At 38.4% G+C, this 18,981-nt stretch overlaps 1 pseudogene; it reads right to left on the bottom strand.

Annotated features, from left to right (window-relative positions):
• Positions 1 to 5,862: 5,862 nt before the first annotated feature.
• Positions 5,863 to 18,981, bottom strand: part of LOC100350260 (poly(rC)-binding protein 2 pseudogene) — an 82,121-nt pseudogene continuing 69,002 nt past the window's right edge.

Raw genomic sequence — 18,981 nt, forward strand, 5'->3', positions numbered from 1 at the left:
GGTATGCAGGGACGGTTCAATGTGCACAAAACAATCAATGTGATACACCACATTAACATACTGCAGAAGAAAAACCATATGATTATCTCAATAGACACCGAGAAAGCATTTGATAAAATACAACACCCTTTCATGATGAAAACTCTAAGCAAACTGGGTATGGAAGGAACATTCCTCAATACAATCAAAGCAATCTATGAAAAACCCATGGCCAACATCCTATTGAATGGGGAAAAGTTGGAAGCATTCCCACTGAGATCTGGTACCAGACAGGGATGCCCACTCTCCCCTTTGCTATTCAATATAGTTCTGGAGGTTCTAGCCAGAGCTATTAGGCAAGAAAAAGAAATTAAAGGGATACAAATTAGGAAGGAAGAACTAAAAAACTATCCCTCTTTGCAGATGATATGATTCTTTACTTAGGGGACCCAAAGAACTCTACTAAGAGACTATTGGAACTCATAGAAGATTTTGGCAAAGTAGCAGGGTATAAAATCAATGCACAAAAATCAACAGCCTTTGTATACACAGGCAATGCCACAGCTGAGGAAGAACTTCTAAGATCAATCCCATTCACAATAGCTACAAAAACAATCAAATATCTTGGAATAAACTTAACCAAGGACATTAAGGATCTCTACGATGAAAATTACAAAACCTTAAAGAAAGAAATAGAAGAGGATACCCAGAAATGGAAAAGTCTTCCATGCTCATGGATTGGAAGAATCAACATCATCAAAATGTCCATTCTCCCAAAAGCAATTTATACATTCAATGCAATTACAGTTAAATATATTCAGTTTATTTTATAGTCATAAGCTTAACTCCCCACTAAGTAAATAACTCAACAAGTAGTAAGAAGAAAAAAAGTCCCAGTGATCTTTAACAGTATAGACAAAGGCTGTAAATAATAATCAAATCTCAAAATGTCAATTTTGTGCACATATATTTCATGTTTAGTACTCAGTTACCATAGACTGGGAAAAACATATGAGATTTGTCTTTTGGGGACTGGCTTATTTCACTAAGTATAATAGTATTCAGTTGCAACCATTTTGTTGCAAAAGACAGGATTTCATTCTTTTTTATAGCTAAATAAAATTCCATAGTGAAAGTATAAAAATATTTCTTCATCCTGTTATCATTTATTTGAAGGACATCTGGGCTGATCCCATGTCTTAGCTATTTTGAATTGAGCTGCAAGAAACACGGGGGTACAGAGAACTCTTTCATATGCTAATTTCATTTCATTTGGCTAAATTTTCAAATGTGGGATGGCTGGGTCATATGGTAGATCCTATTTTAGAGGAGTCGCCATACTGTCCTCCACAATGGCTGTACTAGTTTACATTCTCTCCAACAATGGGTTAGGGTACCTATTCCCCCATATCCTTACCAGCATTTACTGTTTTTTGATATCTGTATGAGAGCCATTTTAACTGAGGTAAGGCAAAACCTCATGTGATTTTGATTTGCATTTCCCCGATGGCTAGTGATCCCGAGCATTTTTTATGTGTCTGTTTGCAATTCGTATCTCATCCTTTGAAAAATACCTTCTGACACCCTTCGCCAGTTTCTTAACTGGATTGCTTGCTTTGTCGTTGCTGAATTTCTTGAGCTCTTTATATATTCTGGATATCAACCTTTTATCTGTTGCAAAGTTTGTGAATATTTTCTCCCTATTGGTTGCCTCTTCACTCTGTTTAGTGTTTCCTTTGCAGTGCAGAAGTTTCTTAGCTTTAGGTAATCCCGATTGTCTATTTTTGCTTTTATCATCTGTGTCTCTGAGGTCTTTTCCAAGATGTCTTTGTCCATGCCAATGTCCGCAGTTTCCCCAATGTTTTCTTCCAGTAATTGGAGAGTAGTAGATCATAGATTTAGATCCTTGACCAATTGTGCATTGATTTTGTAGAACGTGTAAGGTAGGAGTTTTGTTTTATACTTCTGCATGTGGAGACTGAATTTTCCTAACACCAAACTGTCCCTTCCCCAGGGTTTCAGTTTAGCTTCTTTGTCAAAGATCAGTTGGTTGTAAATGCATGGATTGAGTTCTGGGTTTTAGTTTCTGTTCCATTGTTCTACATGTCTATTTTTTGTCTGAGTACTGATTTCCACTTCCTGCTAATTCAGAACAAGGGAAGCAGCTCAAGTAATTGGGTTCCTGCCATGCATGTTGGAGGCCTGGGTTAAATTCCTGGCTCCAGGCTTTGGCCCAGGGATGTTTCAGGCATCTGGGGAGTAAATCAGCACATGGAAGCTCTTTCTTCCCTCAAACTGTCCCTTTCTCTTGTTCTTCTACCTCTCAGATAAATAAACAAACATATATGTATATTGACATATACATATATTTTAACAAACATATATTTTATTTATATATTAATAAATGTGAACAAAGCCTAGCAAAACACTGCAAATATTCTAGATGACCAGCAATGCAAGTAAGCTATATAAATTATAAAATATTTGGTCCTTTAATTGTATATATATAGACATATGTTAATATTAATTACATAGCATATGATATAATATACAAAGGAAGTACAGCATATTTTATAATTATATCTTAAACTATTGGATGAAAAATATTTTTAATGATTACAAACTGTGAACAATTATCTTGTTAAACATTTGTAGGGAATTTGAAATGTAGTTTTTGCAAGTTTTGCTTGCTATATTTCTTTTACAATTGTAATATATTTTTAAAGAAGTGATTCATCTGACTTTGCAGACCCTGTTTTGGTCTCAGTCACATGAATGAATGGCTTAATATTCAATTACCAACAGAAAGCACAAAACATAAGGATTTATAGCTTTAATGCATACATGTTTCTAGTAATATGTTTCATTTTTAAAAATATGGTGCTGTAATAGAAAATCTCATTACGTTATGTTGTATTCTGTCAATTGAAAAAAAAAAAAAAACAATGTCTGTCCACACAGTTTGAATAATACTATTTTCTGAATAAAATATTTTACAGTACTAGAAACATAATTGAGAGTTAGTACATTATTAAAGATCCAGTTAAACCTAAATTACATATTTGATGATATATAGTTGAATATCTATATAGATGAAAGTGAACCTTTTAGATATTTTCTAAACTTAGAAAAACAACTTTTATCCTTTTTCTTTAAGACCTCTTTATTTATTTTGAAAGTCAGGTTAACAGAGAGAGAGGAAGAGACACAGAGAGAGATCTTCCATTCAATGATCCTCTCCAAATGACCACAGTGGCCAGCGCTGTGCCAAGAGCCAGGATCTTTTATTATTATTATTATTATTATTATCTTTTTTTTTCTTTATTTTTTGACAGGCAGAGTGGACAGTGAGAGAGAGAGACAGAGAGAAAGGTCTTCCTTTGCCGTTGGTTCACCCTCCAATGGCTGCCGCGGCCGGCACACCGCGCTGATCCGATGGCAGGAGCCAGGTACTTATCCTGGTCTCCCATGGGGTGCAGGGCCCAAGCACTTGGGCCATCCTCCACTGCACTCCCTGGCCACAGCAGAGAGCTGGCCTAGAAGAGGGGCACCCGGGACAGAATCTGGCGCCCAGATCGGGACTAGAACCCGGTGTATTATTATCTTAAAAGATTTATTTATTTATTTGAAAGGCAGAGTTATAGAGAAAGAGAAGTGTCGCTCCCCCTCTTCGTGGAGGAATGACACAGGACCCTGCGCTGTTCTTTTGTCTGCTCAGCCCTCCCCGGGTTTGCTGCTGGTTCTTCCCGGGTTGGCTACCATCCCTTCCACCTCCGTGGAAGGGCGGTTCCCCCTGCCACTTTCCCCACTTCTGCGGGGGAGCGGCACATCGCCGGCCGGCTCTCTCGGGGGCTGCACAGGTGTTCCTTCAGATAGATGTTCCTGGTGCATGTTGTCTCTCTCCTCCTTTATATTCCTCTTCCACCAATCCCAACTCTGCTACCCACACGCCTAGTACGCTGCTCTCCTCCAATCAGGAGCAGGTCCTACAGTTTATTGGTTGAACTGGAGGCAGCTTTGTAGAAGCTGTTTCCTCCTCTCCCAGCGCCATATTGTGGGAGAGCAGATGCATAGAATAAGTCTTAATTCCAGTAACTTAGTCTAGTCCGAGTTGCTCCCAGTTGCTCCCCACAGAGAAGGAGACACAGAGAGAGAGAGAGTGGTTTTCCATCTGCTGCTTCACTCTCCAAATGGTCTTAGAGCCAGAGTTGAGCCGATCTGAAGCCAGGAGCCAATGTGCATATAGGGCCCCAAGGACTTGGGCCATCTTCTACTGCTTTCTCAGGCCATAGCAGAGAGCTGGACTGGAAGAGGAGCAGCCGGGACTAGAACTGGTGCCCATACGGGATGCTGGCTCTACAGGCAGAGGATTAACCTACTGCAGACCCCAGCAAGGACCTGTTTTCCAGGAGAGAGGAATGTGCAATTCCAAACCTTATCCTAGATGGAGATGAAACACTCCTCCCTACATCTCTCCTCCTGCTTCTCTTTCTTACATGAGGTCCTGGAAGAACTTTATCAGTGGGGTCAAGCACTGAAGGAAATAGGTAAAAATGCTCTACTCAGGGAAGGAAGCAGGAGGCAAGGCTAAGAATAGCAGTTCCACTGCAGGAGAAATGGAAACACTTGAGAAGACTACAGACTGAGACACAGGCCTGCTAAGTCAGTGACACTAAATCGGAAGCTTAACGAACACTGTGCATCTTTTGCTGTGCCACATCACCAATAGCGGATAACATTAATGAACTGTGGATAACAGGTATAAGAATGGCAAGCATAGATTCTCTCTAAAAAGTGTTTAGGGGGACTCAGGGCAAAGACAGTTTAAAACAAGTACACTAGAAAAAAATATATTCTCCGGTCTCTATTTACAGCAATCACTAAACCTAGGTTTCAAAATTATTTTAATTTTGAAATGGAATTTACTAGAAAAATACAAAAATCCACTATTATAATTAAGGGATTCATTGCACTTCTGTCAACAACTGAAAAATCAACTAGGCAGAAAATAGGAAAGGATATAAATGATTTGAATAATCAATTAGTCAAATCAATCAAATTGATCTTGTTGACATTTAGAAAATACTCCATTCAAAACCAAAGGACATGCTGATGTTGATCATTCAACAAGATAAATAATTTCTTGTCCGCAAAACTCATGTTAACATATTTAAAATAATAAAAGTTACTTAACTTAGTCTTGAGATCACGATGGAATTAAACTGCATATCAGTAACAGAAATCTAGAAAAATCCCTTAATATGTGCACATTAAACAATTTTAAATAGGGACTGCTTCTAGAGCAGTGCTTACAGCAAACCTTTAAGATGATACACATATTAGAAAAGGAAGAGTCTATAAATCAATAGCATGAGTTTTTACCTGAAGAAACTAAATAGCATCCAATAAAACTTAAAAAAAATAGAATAAAGGAAATGCAAAAAAATCAGAAGAAAAGCGAACACAAGGGAGAGCAGTATAAACCAAAACCAAAACAAGGCATTTAAAAGTATCAATACAGTGCTAAACTTACAGTCAAGCTCATCAAAACTTAAAGACAGAGATATGCATTAGCAATGTCATAAATTAAAAAGGGACTAATGATGTTCTGAATTCCTTTATGCGCCAGTCCATCTTTTGGTTATTTGGAAAAATTCCTGAACTGAAATGTGTTAATACTCCACTCTTACATTGCCATGACAAACAGAAAAATTCATGAGCCAAACCCCCCCACCCCAAAAATATAGGGAATATATAGGGAGAAGGTTATTAAACTAAATATGGATTTTAGTATTAACAGCTAAACAGAGACTGAAATTAAAAAGCTTTTAATTAAAAAAAAAAAAACATGAGTGGGTGATAAAGTATTTAGAAACTGAAAATTTACAAACTATTTAAGACCTGAATCACTGTTCTGAAACCACACAGATGGATCATGGGTGGTGATAAGCAGCAGAAAGGGATTATGGATGAATCTGCATTATTGTAGCTGCTCCCCACACCACCCGTCTTTGAGGAAATCCTGACATTCATTAGATACTGAGCCAGGCTAATGCTGGCAGCAGATCCATTGATGGTAACTTGCCTGTCAGCAAATCCTTCTGGGTTCCCAGTTTTGATCTGTGTCCCAGACATCTGACAAATCTCACTGATTTTGGTGCCCTGACCCCTGATTATGCAGCCAATACAATAATTTGGAACGGTGAGTTCATGGGCAGGGGTCGGAGCATATGCATCCAGTCCTGCACGGAATCTGGTGTTGCCATGTGCCCTAGGAAGATGAGCCAACTGGTGCAGCGTGGTCAAATCTGGCTGTGAACTGCCATACTATCCTCGAGTGATATTGGCCTGACCACCTGCAAAGATGACTGGTTACACCCTTGGAGGAAAAAGAGGACTGTGAGAGTGTCGCCCACATGACCATGCAGATCTGTTTGACAAACTCGATGGATTGCAGGATGCCAGCAATAGTTATGGCCCGCTCAGTTAAGTTGGGGAGCATATGCCCTGCCATCTGCACCTGAGCCCCTGTACTCTTGGATTTCCTTGCTCTTGTAACCACCTTTTCTAATGAGAGCACCATGCTGACTAGCAGGAGCCACCAGCCTCAGGGTAACCAGAGGTCTACTGGCAGCTGTGCTATTAGTCATAGAGCTGCTGATGTCCTCTTCCAGTTTGTCAGTGATCATAGCAAAGGCTTGGAAGATAGCATTAGTGGGTCTAGCCAAAGTGGTAATTCTCTCAGGACTAATACCTTCTGAGATGTTGATATATGCACCACTCACCTTGCAGATCTTAACAGATTCTCCTTTTTTTCCTAATGATGCTGCCAACTTCCTTGCCATTTATATGTAGCTGAAAAGTCAGAGTGACATTTAATCCACCTTCAATCACTCTGGTATCCACTTGGAGCAGTGTTCTTGGGAGCTGGACTTTGAATGATCCAATCTTTGGTCACTGATGGAGGTGAAAGCCAAAACTGCAGGTATGAGTTGACTGAAGGGAAAAAAAAAAAAGGGGGGTAAAAGGGGGACGGGCACCAGGCCGGGGTGATGTTTTGAATTCTAAAAGGATAAGCAGGAAATACTCCAGGCATATATGCAACTTACTTATTACAAATTTGAGATTTTCAGTGATATTAACCAAATCCTTGAAAGATACATTCTACAATTGTCACCTAGGAGAAAAAGATACCTAACGAGACATATACGTATTAAAGAAATGGAATCAATAATTCAAAACCTTGCAAAACACAAAGTCTCATGTCTGCCTTGTATCAGTAGTGAATTTCACTGAAAAATTAAGGCAAAAATAATACAATTTACCTACAATCTCTTCCTGAAAACATAAGCAGAGAAAACATAACTCATTATGAGAGCAGCATTACCATTATATCAAAAGGATTACAAGTGAAGAAATGTGTACCTCTATCTTTCTCATCAAAATAGACACAGAATTCCATTGAACAGTATTAGCTAGCTGAATCCATCAATGTATGGAAGGGATAATTCATCATGAGCAAGTGGCATTCACTCTCAGGAATGTAATGTTGGTTTAACAGTGATTAATTGACCCTGTAATTTGTCATATCAACAGAAAAAGAAAAAAGCATGATCATATAACAGCAGCATAGAAATTTGATAAAACTTAGTAAACATTCTAAGAAAGCTAGGTATAGAATGGAATTTCAGTAGCCTAGATAACGAAATATATGTAAACTCAACAGATAATGTCAGAGATGACAAATAGGAAGGTGAGACAGATTGCAAACAGTTTTTCTTAACTATTTCTTGGAGTGTTAAGCAAATTTCCACTTTTTGAAATACATTGAAAGACAGCTATATATAAGAAGGAGAACGTGCTCTAATCATCTCAGGATAATTTTAATGGTAAAAATTTGCAAGCACCTGTAATGGGAAGTAAAAAAAGTAAAAGTGCATGCAATGATGATCCAGATTAATGAATCATTAAGAGCTTAGTTTATTTACATACTACCATTATAAAGAGGTTATGAAATGGCATGGACAAAATGTCTAGTAGCCTGAACTCTGATAGGTCACCTTCCTTTTCACTTCTAGTTACAAAAATGTGCATCAGCCAAGGTATCTGCGTAACAGAAATGTGTTCCAAAATGGTACAAAGCCAACTTGTTTCAAATCCTAAGAAACAAGTCAAAACAACCTCATGTGCAAGACTCAGATGCTATATATATATTTGCAGTAGTAAGATACTGCTGATTACAATCAACCTAAGAAGATATATATTCATCACAATAGAATATATTTAACTTGTATACACCACTAGAAAGCTCCCCATGGAAGCTGATGGCCTTGGCGTCACATTTGCATAGCTATGCTAGAATTCTAATACACTCCTATGAGATTCTATTACTCTGACTTAAAATATTTATATATTTATGATTTATCAGATTTCTCCAGTTTGCAGAGAGAAGGAGGGGTTGTTCCAGATACCAGCTCAACTATTACTCTGTAATTTGTAGAAACAGATTATTTCCAGACTGGTTCTTGTTTCTACATAGTAAAGGGTCAGAGTTCTCTGTTCTTAGAAAAGTATTTCTTCAAATAAAAGTTATATACACAATTTTCAGGAATACAATAATGCCATGGCAATGAAAACTGTTGTTGCTTTTCCAATTTTTCTCCTCTCTTAATTTTATACCTCTCTGTATATAATTATCTCTCAAATATCAAAAGTTTCATCACTGAACTTAATGCTTAGTTTATTAGTGTTTGATTTTAAACAGCTCAATTTTGCTGCATAAAATTATTGTCATTTGTTTTAATTTAAAGACAGACAGATGCCCCATCTACTGGTTCACTCACCAAATATTCAATAGCCAGGATGGGGTCAGGTTGAAGCCACATGGCAGGAACTTGGGTATGCCAAGGGTGGCAGAGACACAACTGTGCAAGTCATCTCATGCTGTTTCCCCCGGTGCACATTTGCAGGAAAATAGCCAGGACTTCAACCCAGGCACTCTGACTTGTGAGGTGGATGTTCCAAGTGGTGTTCCACTGTGCCAAATATCTGCCTCTCATGCTTAAGTTAGGCTTAGGTTTGGTAATTTAAAAAATGTTAAAGGAGGGGCCGGTGCCATGGCACAGTATGCTAATCCTCCACCTGTGGTGCCGGCATCATATGTGGGCGCCGGTTCTAGTCCCGGCTGCTCCTCTTCCAATCCAGCTCTCTGCTATGGCCTGGGAAAGCAGTAGGAGATGGCCCAAGTCCTTGGGCCCCTGTACTTGCATGGGAAACCCAGAGGAAGCTCCTGGCTCCTGGCTTCAGATTGGTGCAGCTCCTGCCATGGAGGCCATTTGGGGAGTGAGACAACAGAAGGAAGTCTCTTCTCTCTCCCTCTCCCTCTCCCTCTCACTGTCTGTAACTTCCTGTCAAATGAATAAATAAAATCTTAAAAAATGTTAAAGGAATCAAAATAGTCAAAGTGTCTATCACCTCTATAGCCACATATTAATATCTTACATGGCAAAATTAAAAGTTTTCTTGAAGGATAATTGCATTGACAGTAAAATTGGAATGAGAAATTATACTCACATAAGTAGAGGATGCTTTACCCCAAATACTTGGAACCAGAAGTACTTCAGATTTCAAATTTTTATTCAGATTTTGGAATAATTGTATATACATAGTAATGACACCTAAATATAAACACAAAATTTATTTATGCTTCATATCCACCTTACACATAGCATCTGAAGATATTTTTATAAAGCATTCTTAGTGCACCTGTATTTTGACTATGACACTTCACATGAGGTCAGATGTGAAGATGTTGCCCTATAGTATCATATCAGTGCTCAAAATGTTTTAGATTTTGGTCTTTTGGATTAGAGATGCTCAACCTGTAGTAGGTTTCCTACAGATATCCATCCTTGTAGTAGTAATATATTTTAATTCTAATTTTTATTTATCAGGATGTAATTTAAATATCACAATTGAAAAACTTGCTTTACTTTTCTGAAGTTTAGCTTCTTTGTCCTTTTCCAAGATGAGAAGCCATCATCACAACTCACAGTAGTCCTTGTTTTTATGTTTATTTTCCAGGATAATAGAATTTAGTTAAAATAAAAATTAATCACAGAATTTTAACAACTCAGTACAACAGTGCTGTATTTCTCATTCATATTACCCAACACTCGATTGTTGAATTGGCTCTCTGTGGAGTCATTCTGTGTTCCCAGATCCTTCCACCTTGGGCCACCATATTCCTGTGATTCTTTGGATTCCTCCACTACTCTGTGCTGATTAGACTGAGATTAAAGTAAAAGAATAAGGAAGAATACTTGGTTTGTTTAGGGCCTCAGGTATAAGGGTAGCATTTGTCACCTGAGGTCACATTCTACTGACCAAACATTTGTCACATGGTCTCAAACCAGCTGCAAGGGAAAAAGCAAAAAGGAATTCCTTTGTACCAAGAAAGAGGAAATTGGGAACTGTTAACTAATTTCTATCAAATTTTGGTTAAAAGCAAATAATTTGGAGCCAGATAGCCTGAGTTAGAATCTTTGTCTCTTAACTTCCTTGCTGAGCAAATCAAATAACTTCTTTGGGTAATAATAGAATCTGTAAGATTATTGTGAAAATTAAACAAGTTAACATACATAAATGTCTTTGAGAAGTGCTTTGTACCCATGGGGCAATGTTGAAAGCTGAATTGCTTGTCACCATCCCAGAGTACTTACGCTAAAGTACTAATCTCAGTGCCTGAGAATGAGTCTGAATTTGAAGCTATTTTCTTTAAAGAGATAATAAAACTACAATAAGGCCATTCATTCATTAAGAATGAATAAGAGGAAATTTGGATTATGGCATGCAAAGAGGGGAGGTGATGTGCATACCGAGAAAGAAGATGGCCAACTAAAATTAAAGGAGGGATTCCTAGAGCAGATTATCTCACAGTCCTTAGGAGAAACCAGTTTTGCCAACACCTTGATCTCAGACTTTCAGCCTCCAGGACTAGGAGAAAACAAATGCTTGTGTCGTAAACCATGCAGTCTGTGGTCCTTTGCTATGGCAGCCCCAGTAGCCCAACACGGGCACTTTTGTGTGTTAGCTGTAACTAGTAATTTTGTCTGGAAAATAGGCCCTTTGGTATAGTTATGCAAAGTTAACCTTTAGGTATAAGGTAATTATAAAATTCTACTTTTTTCCTAGAGAATAGATCTTATGTTACACTTTCATTAAAGTCTTTCTTTCAGTAAAATCCCAAATGTCTAAAACACACAACGCAATGGAATTCATATTGCTGATGATCAACAATTCTTTTCTTCATGCTGCCACCTTTACTGCAACACCCATAATTTATTCCCATTTCTCCAATGTTCTTCTCTGAATTAATCCTCACATGTTAGAAATCAAAAAAGACCTTAATCTCCAGTTTAGGAGCTCAAGTATCATTTAATAACTGAAGCTAAGGCTGCAATTTCAGTTAAGAAATCATCTATCTCTTTCTCTGAGTGCTTAAAAGTATCACAGATGTGGTATAACAGTTTTCTAAATCTGAGGGATTATATCCAGTTTGCCTTCCAAAAATACATCATACAAAGAAGGTCAGGACTTTCAAACAACAGCAGCAATGTGAATGATCATAGCAGCATAGATTTTAGAGTCTAAAGCAATCTTACAATTCATCTCATTTTTTGCTTTTGACTGATATGACCAAGCCACAGAAATGAAAAGTAAAGAAGGGAATTTACTTAGGTCTCTAGACTCTAGGTACTTGTTCTTACCACCAATCAAGTACCAGTAATGAAAATGGATTATACTTGCCAATGAGAGAAAATTTCAGTGGCATGACAATTGAAATCATTACTGTTTTTCCAATAAAAGGGAACGAGATTTATTTGTACTCTGCTTTGTGTATTACAAATAGTAATTCCTCCAATAATTCTGACTACAAATGATCACCTCAGAACTGTGAAAAGTTGAAAGAGTATGGGAAGGTGACGTAGGCAGGCAGATAGGATAAATTGGTCAGATTTGTGAGCTTGATGAAAATGCCCTCAACCACACCCCTGTGTGATCTCATATCCCTTCCTGACCCCACCTGTATGCTCACCTTGCCAATCAGACTACATAACCACTCCCCTTTGGAGGTAGATAAAAAGCCTGGGACACTGTGGGCCCCTCCCTTTGTTGTCCTTGCTGCAGGTGCCTACCGGGCGCATGGCCTAGCAGGTGCATGGCCTTCCAGCAGCCTGCTCCCTGTGGGATGCTGGTGCCACAGGAGAAGGATTAGCCTACTGTGCTACAGGGCCGGCTCACATGTATTTTTTTATAGCATTCATTTTCCATGTAATGTGAAAAACATTTTTGCACTCAAAAATTTTTAACACTAAAGTAAACTGATGCTTTTAATTCCATTTTCCAAGGACTTTAGCAGTATCCCATAGCAAGAAAATATTGATGCCTGTGATTTTAATATGAATGCTTCAAATGATGTGATAGCTAAGTGACCCAGAAAGGTCACAATGACAGAAAAAGAAATATTTTCTTATTTCAGAGCTGTTCTTAACATTTTCTTTGTAAAAATGGTTTTAAATACACCTACATTTAGAGTGATGGCAAATTAAAACTCTCACAGACTGGCTGAACAATGAGCTATCATTTCCTTAAACTACTCCAAAGATTAAGCATACTAGTAGATTAGTAAATGGAAAATGATAGTGCCTACTCCTTCTGAAAGGAAATGAATTCATGTTCCTGTGATGTTGAGCAACGTAATTATGTCAATTTTGTTTTCTCTGCCACAAATACATTGAACTTCAAAAAGAACTATTGAAAGGGTTATTTTATTTAATTTTTCTTCCTCCCCTCTGTGGTTGACTGTAGAATCGTCATGCTTTGAGGAACAAGATCATTGTATTTGGTGTAATTTCTATAGCTTTCCAGTACTGCTAGTGGGAGAGGGGTGAATTTTGTTGCTCATCCAGAAAGATTTTATATCTTAATTATTGTCCTGTATTTTTTATGTCAGTTGTCTTTGTTGACCATTTTTTAAAAAGTAATATTCTTCTGCCAAACGTTTCTACTCCCCGGACAGGGTGATCTAGTTGTATCTAAGACATTTTGAGTGAAAGTGTTATTTGATGCCTTTATCCAATTCTTTTCCTTTAGGATGACAGAAATATTTCACAAATGGTGAGAACATGATTACCCTCCTTACTTATTTGGAATCCACTGGCAGCACAAAGAACATCTTTCTTACCCAGCATGACTGTGAACAGGCTGGTTCTTTCTTTGACAGGAGAGATAATCGCCCTGACTTAGCTGAACCAAAGACTTAGAAAAATTTATCTCCTGGGAGAATCAGCAGGCCTGCTTCAATTCCAACTCATATCCTGGGAGAAATAAAGTAAACCATTTATTTAAGTGCTTTTTCAAAGACCCTGCACAACATTTGACAAAAACTTTCATTTTATCATGCTTCTCTCTGTGTTAGCTACTTGTCCATTAATACCACCAACATTAACTACACATGAGTTGCAGGAAGCTACCGTAGAGACACCAATTAGAGCTGGTTGTCTGAGAAATTGTGAAAGAGACTAAAGAAAAATGGGCCACTGCAGGAAGGCCTGTCTAGCTTTTCTGTTTATTGACGGGATGACCTTTCTCTTCTTTATCTTTGAAGAAAGAGAAGCCAAACTGTGTAAAACTTTTTATTATTTACTTATTTGTAATGAGAAGAGCTCACAGGTCTGGGAAGTCTTCCTCTTAGATGATAACAAGCTGCATCTTGACATTAAAAACAACTTTTCTTGCACATTTGGTGTATAAGGGCATTAACTTTCCCGACTCTGGCCTGTGGAATTTCCTCTGCTGGTATGAGCCTGCCTATTCCTGCTCTCTGGTGTTCTGGATAAAACTTCTCATCTTTGAAAGGTGGAGTTACAGAGAGGGAGTTGCAGAGGCAGAGAGAGAGAAGTCTTCCATCTGCTGATTCACTCCCCAAATGGCTGCAACAGCCAAGGCTGGTCCAGTACAAAGTCAGGAGCCCTGAGCTCCATCTGAGTCTTCCACATGGGTCATATTCCACTCTTTGTCATGCACACAGTCAGGGAGCTGCTTTGTAACTGGAGCAGCAAGGACTTGAACTGGCACACATATGGGATGCCTGTGCTGCAGGTAGCAGCTTAAGATACTACACCACAGTAATAGCCCATCCTTCTCATCTTTGAACAGTCCTATACAAAGTATTTCTTACATGCTGCTCAACTCCCTGTCAACCCAAAGCCTGATGTACCTCCATATGCAGCCCCCAATCTCTGTACTCAAGCAATCTTCAGAATTCACTCTCTGTGAAAATGTAATTATCTAATGGCAAGGAGTGTATATCATTTGTATTTGATTACCATTATCTCATTCCTCATCTGGTACATTATTGATGATAAACATGTATGAGTTACCCCAATAAAGCTATGTAAATAAAAAAAGTCCCACAATTTTCTTTTCTTTTTTTAAGGTTTGTTTTATTTATTTGAAAGACAGAGTTACAGAGAGAGGTAGAGACAGAGAGAGAGGTCTTCCATCCGCTGGTTTACTCCCCAGATAGCCACAATGGTTGGAACTGCGCCAATCCAAAGCCAGGAGCCAGAAGCCAGGAGCTTCTTCTGGGTTTCCCATGTGGATGCAGGAGCCGAAGGACTTGGGCCATCTTCTACTGCTATCCCAGGCCATAACAGAGAGTTGGATCAGAAGAGGAGCAGCCGGGAATAGAACCGGTGCCCATATGGGATTGCTGGCGCTTCAGGCCAGGGCTTTAACCCACTGGACCACAGCGCCAGCCCCTCCCACAATTTTCTACTTACATATTTATCTTACATGAAGGCACACATAGGGACATTTCAAAAAGTTCCTGGAAAATAAAATTAAAAGATAATTTTAATTTTTGTGCAAAATAATTTTAAATCCATGCATTTTTTCATAAAATGCATTTTCATGAGCTATTTGAAACTCTGCATATACATGCAGAGCCATATGAGTATATCCTCTGTATGATAATATTGTCTTACAAAACTATAACATTTATTCAGTAAGACCTAATATGAAAACATAAATTCATTCGGATGCATTGTTATCTCTGTTACTGTGTGTCTAGAAGTCATCCCAATTTTGCAGACTCCAGTTGGCACTTCCTGCAGTGTGCTTGCCCCTGGCCCATTATTTCCTTGCCCTGACACAGGGGCCTCACTTTCATTCAGTGTTTCCCAGTGAGCTCTCCCATAGTGCACACAGTGAACTACAGTCTACCTCATTGTTGCTTCGGAGTTCTCTTCCCAGCCTACTTAGTTCCTTTATTATCCCAGAAATTACTGCAGATTCTGTTTTCCTTTATATTCTGCACCTCCGCTCTTGAAAAGTTAGGTAAAATGCTTTAAATTTCTTTGAACAGAATAGAAATACTAAGAATAGATTGTCTGCTTGTCATGTCCAGAAAAATGCCTTAGAAAACTTCAATGAACCTTTTCTCTTTGCTCACCAACAATAAGAAATCCAGAAAGCAGGAAAAAAATCTAATAGTTTCAAAAGAAAAATTAACACCATCAGTAGTTGCTTAGTAAGCACAGCAATGATGGAGGGATTTAACACATAAAGAGCATTAGTGCAAAGTCACCACCTGGTGTTTCATAGCCATGACTCATCTCTTTACAGTCAGCCTTATAGTTACTGTAGGCACACACTCATCTGCCACAAAGTCCAAGCCATTTGCATGAATTATGGCCTTCAGAACAATTCTCCACACGTTGAGGGCAATACCTGTGTTTTCCTAGGTCTGTTGACTCAAGAATAACATGTTTTCCCCTCAGAAATCTTAAATTGCCTTTTTGTGCATGATTTCCTTAAAAACTAGCTCTAGTTACAAGCTCCAGTCCTTGATTTACACAGCATTTTACTCTGTAAAGCATTGCTTGGTGTTCTGTCAAGATTCATCGTGGAATACCTATGCACTCAATTGGCTTCCTCCTACTTCACATTCTGCAAGAGTTTTAAAGGCAAAGCAAGCAAACACCAAAACTCCCTGGCAACTAAAATTATTTGAATCCTCTGCTACCCTGCTTTCAAGTGGTCTATGACAAATGATGGCATTTGATCTCCTCGTCTTTGAAGATCAGAAATCTCCTTTAAAAACTGGATATTAGATCGGCGGTTCTGAAATCTTGAATCAACTTGTGTTTTGAAAAAAAAAAAAGTCAGTATCCTAGCCTGTGTTCCTCAAATGCTCACGTGGGCGTGACTTACTTTAAGATCTTTTAAAATGCAGGTATGGAGTGGGATGGAGCTAGAGATTTTGATTATTCATTTCCTATGAGGTGACATCCACCTGTCTGTGCAGGGCCACGTCTTCAATAGCTAAGCCTCAGGACCCCACTATGGCCTATGAGTTCCAGAAGTCTCACAGTGGAACTAGGCACTTCGTGTTCTAAATAAGTTGCCTTCATGAGACATATGTAGCCAGTTAGCATCCATGGACTAACATTTGGAAATAAATAACATGTATAGTATTTTACTGACTTTTGTTTTTTCATGACACAATGTTCTTTGTTTTTATAGAGGCAGCATCATAACAGGGCAATTTTAATACAATAGTTTAGTTGCCATGTGTATTAACTATGTATTGAAATGAAAATGAAGTACTTGTATTTGCATTCTAAGGTAACTTACATGTAAGAGTCATCTGTTTTAAAATTTGAATCAGTGCACACATATCTTTAACTATATGCATGCAGCAATAGGTAAACTGAGAAGACTAAATATCATCTTCCGTAATACCTAGACCTTTTAAAAAAATCTCTCATCAGCATGGGAAACCATCGATCTGATATATCTCCAAAAATATTAATGTCTCAGCTGGGCATGGTTTCACTCTTCAGCTTTTATTATCTAATTTCAACTTGGTAAGCTTTCCCTTCAACCCACTATCAGAAATTATTAATGAAAGTTTTTGAAAAATAAGTTATAGAAAGTTGCATAACTCAATGATTAAAAATTATCTGGGATAGTAGTTAAGAAGCAGATTGTCCAAAAATGACAACGATTAAATACTTTGTGATAACTTTCTAAGGAGATTGACTAAAATGTATTTTTGATATATACTCAGCATGCAGCAGGCTTGTAATCATATTTTAAGCATGAGAAATTGAATCTGTCTCAGTCTCTTAATCTCCACGAGTATAAGCATGGTCTCTGACAGTCACATGATTTAACTTCAGGCTATTAATCCACTTAGGAAGCACATTAAATGTAATTTTGTACTAATGATGCTGTGAATGTAGGATTTGTATTGCTTGTTGCTGACTGTGCTCTATCTGCTTACTTTTTTCCTGAGGGCTATTGTATTCAATTGTAATCTGTCAATTCAATAACTAGCATTTGTTGTGTACCCATGAATCCTTACAGACCCTCAGGGAACAGAAACAGGAGCCCAGAATTTCCTTACATTCCATCTAAAACTCTCCTCTATGAAATCATTCAGAAAATATTTATGTGAATAAGAAAGACTTTCTTGGGCCCTGCACTGTGGCTCAGTGGGTGAGGCTGTTGCCTGCAATGCCAGCAAACCATATGGGAACTGATTCAAGTCTTGACTGCTCCTCTTCTGACCCAGCTCTCTGCTATGGCCTGGGAAAGCAGTAGAAGATGGTCCAAGTGTTTGGGCCCCTGCACCCATGTGGGAGACCCAGAAGAAGCTCCTGGATCCTGGCTTCAGATTGGTGCGGCTCCGGCCATTGCGGCCAACTGGAGAGTGAACCAACACATGGAAGACCTCTTTCTCTGCTTCTCCTTCTCTCTTTGTGTAACTCTGACTTTCAAATAAATAAATAAATAAATCTTAAAAAAAAGGAGAAAGACTTTCTCTTTTTAACTTTCTGGCACTGATTGATCATATCTTTGACATGTCATATGGCTAAAGGAATATACCACTGTCTTACTAGCTCAGATCTTATGGTATAAATAGGATCAATTGCAGAGCATATGAAAACTTGCTCTTGAGACTTCAGCTGTAGAGTTACATAGTAAAAATCTGCATTATACCTTTTTTATCAATCACTCCAAATTTTACTGATGACTTCTGGAACCTTCTCTATTATCCCATTAAATGCCTTCAAATTCTTCTTGGTATTTGTATATTTTTAACAAATGTTTGTCTCCTCAGTCAGTACTAATTTCTGTCTCATTTGTGACCATGAAGAAAAATAAGTAGAATATCTTAAAATGTAAAATGTATTAAGCCTTGCTAATTTTCTCCCTAGCCTGCCTGAATTTTTCCCTATATCCAGAGCCTATGCTTAAATTGATAATAAATGCTGTACAATTTGGGCATCTGCCTACAATAATACCACCATCCTATTATGCAAACTCCAAATGTTCAAATAGTCTTTCCTGGCTATATCTACTTAGGTTCTAGGCTAATTAGGAGAATCACATATTTCACTATTTAAAAATGAAAACTGAAGGGCTAGCATTGTGGCATGGCAGGTAAAGCTGCCACCTGCAATGCCAGCAGACTGTATGTGTTCTGGTTCTTAACCCAGGCATCCCACTTCTGATCCAGCTCCTTGCTAACGGCCTTGGAAAAACAGCAGTGTAGGCATGTGACAGTTTCTTCAGCTGTATGATCAGAATCATAAAAGTGCACCTTACGTTCCTGTTAGAACAGATATGAGATGATGCTCACAAACTAGTTAGCATATACTGTAAGGCATATATATTTTCCCCAAGGCCATGTTGCATGTCTTTCTTCCTCTCTTATCATCACCAATCCCAGTCAGATTTTTCTTATTAGAAACTATCTAGAAGTGTAAGTGTTTGGGCCCTGCCACATATGTGGGAGAAGCAGATGAGGCTCCTGGCTCCTGGCTTCAGCCTGGCCCAGTGCTGGCTATTGCAACCATCTGTGGAGTGAACCAGATGGTAGATTATTCCCCCTCTCTCTCTCCCTTTATTTGTGACTCTGACTCTCAA

Source organism: Oryctolagus cuniculus, chromosome 5 (genome assembly GCF_964237555.1).
Source record: "Oryctolagus cuniculus chromosome 5, mOryCun1.1, whole genome shotgun sequence".
NCBI lineage: Eukaryota > Metazoa > Chordata > Mammalia > Lagomorpha > Leporidae > Oryctolagus > Oryctolagus cuniculus.